Genomic DNA, 3,400 nt, shown 5'->3' on the forward strand with positions numbered 1-3,400 from the left:
TTAAATGTTGCCGGGGCGTTGGAAAACCCTTGCGGCATAACCAACCACTCTCATAACATACCGCATGGGGTGCTAACCGCTGTAAGCGGGATATCGCTAGCTCGCATGAGCAGTTGGTAGTAACGTCGACATCGACTGAGTCCAGTGCACTGTACATTGTACATCCCACCATATTGTTCTGAAAACATCCTTTCTATGAATGGGGGTTTGTGCTGGTCAATACCATTTTAGTGACAGCATTCAGCTTATTATAAGCATGTACAATGTGCCATTTAAATGTTGGTGTCAAATGAGGAGATTTGCTCTCTCGTACCATTCAGCCTCGTGCTTAGCACGGAAGAAATCGTCAATGTCGTCACACTGCTCCATTGGCAAAGGCCATTGTCTTGTGACACAGTATTGGTTCCCGGAACCAAGTCAATTTCATGACGAACACCTCTATCCGGAGGTAAAATAGATGGTGGATTATTACATACCACATCTTGGAATTCCCTGATCAAGGAATAAATGAGATCCGTAGGATCTTTAAGGATCGATGACCCCTTTCGCGCACAAGTGCAGCTTTTGTGTTATCCAGAACAGCTTCGTCTAGAAGTGACGATGAGTTTAACTCAATTGTTCGTCGAATGACCTCCATCTCAGATAAGTCGCCAGCCTTTAAGGCTCGGCCGCACTCATCAATAGACATTTCGTCTAGCTCTAAAAGAGCATGTAACGAAGGGATTGCCGCAAGGCTACCCCCCCCCCCCTCAATGTTACCAGTTACGCCATTTACAAGCGTATGTACTTGCTCATTCGTATCGCTTTGTGAGGGTATACACGCTTCGTGTCCATACTGTCTTGGAGTGGAGACAATACGCCTCTTGTAGGCCGGGACATTAACGTCCTCGGGCTTTCCAGTCTGTATTGGTTCTATACAAGACATGGTGTCTGATTTGACATCCGACAAGAGTTAGGTAACTCAACTTCCTTATCCAGCGAACTTTTACGTGTCGCTTCACGTGCATTAGAAGGGTTTGACCCAAAATGCCCTGGCGAACTCCCAATAGTGTCACTATTGACACTCAATATGGTGCCACCTCGGCCGACCCCACTCGGTGGACTTGGACGTGCCACTCCATGTATCAGGGATATTGCACTTTTGATCATTCGGCCTTAGGCCAAAAATGCTTTCACCATTCAGTGAATCGTTATCATAACGAGTCACTCGACGGAGTACGTGCCGTTCCACTGATTTCTGCTGAGTCAGGCTCAGAATTAATGTTTTCAATATTAGAGTTTATTAACTCAGACATGCCAATGTCTAAAACACTGACAAACTCATTCAATGATCCGCGCCAATAGCGCTTTTGTTGCCTAGCAAAGGTGGGTTCATGCTCTCCAAAACTTTGCTAGGAACATTGCGCGTGGCACCTAAGGTCTTAGACCTCCAATCGATCCATGGCCCATGGTGTTCTAACCAGGCCATACCAAGGATGAGATCATATCTCGAATCCAAATCAAGGACGAGACAGCGTTCCATACTGTCAAATTCCGGAAACTTTATACCTAAGTTCAATGGAACCTTGGGAACAGTGACACGAGTCCCAGTCGCTACGCGAACAGTGATTGTATCACCTTCATGCGCCCTAAGCGCCTCAACGTAGTGTTGACTTCCTTCGTGGGAAAGGCGTCGAGCATCATTGCAAGACGCTCTTGAGTCAATTAAAAATGAATACGGCTTATCAAAGCCCTTTACAGTCGCTTGACCGACTAGCAAGCCAGGCTTGTACTCTCGCCCCGTGCCATTGAGCACCGAGCTGATTGGAACTAGGTTTTGTTTATTCTCACCTCCTTAAAAAATAGTTAAAAACAGAAGAATTTGATAATTTAAACAAGAACAATTTACTTTTAACCCTTTTAAAAGCAAGTGTTTTACGGAAAGTCTTCCTCTGCATGTACTAGCGTACGTGATGAGGTTTGACAGAGCCTAGGTTATCCCAGTAGGGCACTCCGCACCTACTGGGTATCGACGTTTTCCCGCACCGTACCAAATCTCTGGTATAGGTCGGAGTTGGAGCTCTTTCAAGCTCTACGCGAATTTCGAAGAGAGCAGGCAGGGCGTAAGTGTTTCGTGCTTCCGCACATATAACATCTACGGATGGGCTTATGCTGTTCCACAGCTTGAAGAGCCTCTTCTTCTTCCTCAACGAAGCTTAAATCCATAGATTCCGCACTATTAGACGGAACCCATGTGCTCGAAGAGCTTGTTCGAAAAACAGGCGTGCTAACGCGAGCAGACTTAAAGTCAAACTTGGCGCGTAGCGCTATAGCAACTGCCTCTTTGAACGTAGCCAGATGAGATCGGAATAATTCCGTCCGGGCAACGACCTCATTGAGACCCCCCATAAAGATGGTCACTTCAAATTGCTTCTTGTACCGGGTCTTGATGCATAGCTAAACGAGAGTTCTCAACTCCTGGACAAAGTCCCCTAGGGTTATTTTACCCTGTCGAGTCAATATGAGCCGTGCTCGCATGCGAAAAGCCTGATCAGGCGGTGCAAACATGCTGGTCATTTGCTGATTCAGCGAACCCTATTAGGGAAAAAGTGTCATTTATGGACGTGCTGCACGATAGTGCCCACTCCATGGCTCTACCTCCAAGTTTGGAAATGGCCATAGCCACCTTTTGCCGTTCTGTTAAGAACAAGGCGGAATCAATGGACATTTCCATCTGCTTAATCCAAATTTGGAGATTTTCTCCCTTTTTTCCCCTCAAATGTTTTCACATTTACAGTTAGAGGGCGATTCCTCGGCTCTGAGTCAGGTACAGAGATGTACCGGGTTGGTATAGATGCCGCTAAATGGTCCTGTACCTGACCGATCCGGGAGGCTTCGTACCGCATGAAGGCTAAGCCTTGCATGCAGGACCTCTGGTCCCTGGAAAAAATAAATTACACGTGCTCAAGCCCGAATAAGGTTTTGAGCTAGTCATAAGCGGCGCGTTGCACTTCTGACAAATCTGGAACCTCTTCCATTTTCGTGAGAAATTAGTCTTGTAAAGACTAAGGCGTAGATTGACTAAGAGTGCTACCAGGTGTAGCGGAGCTACCTCGCTCCTAAAGTCAAAGGAATACTTCCAGACTCAGAGAATCACTTAGTTCTATTGAACTAATGGGTTTAACAGCTCAGGGAGTCGTACAAGCTATTAAAGCTTAAGGGATCCTAGTTCAAGGGATTCAGGGGTTCGTAGAACCAAGTGGCAACTAGTGCCCAAGAGGATATACCTTAGAAAGGCTTCTATCTGTTACAGATCAATGCGCAGCCTTAGGAAGGCACTTAAGGCTTTAAGATCAAAAGGGGATTGCACTTAATTTAATTATTAAATCTAAAAATCTTATCCTAGCTAATTAAAATAGAT

This window comes from Bremia lactucae, linkage group LG2, assembly GCF_004359215.1.
Source record: "Bremia lactucae strain SF5 linkage group LG2, whole genome shotgun sequence".
NCBI lineage: Eukaryota > Oomycota > Peronosporomycetes > Peronosporales > Peronosporaceae > Bremia > Bremia lactucae.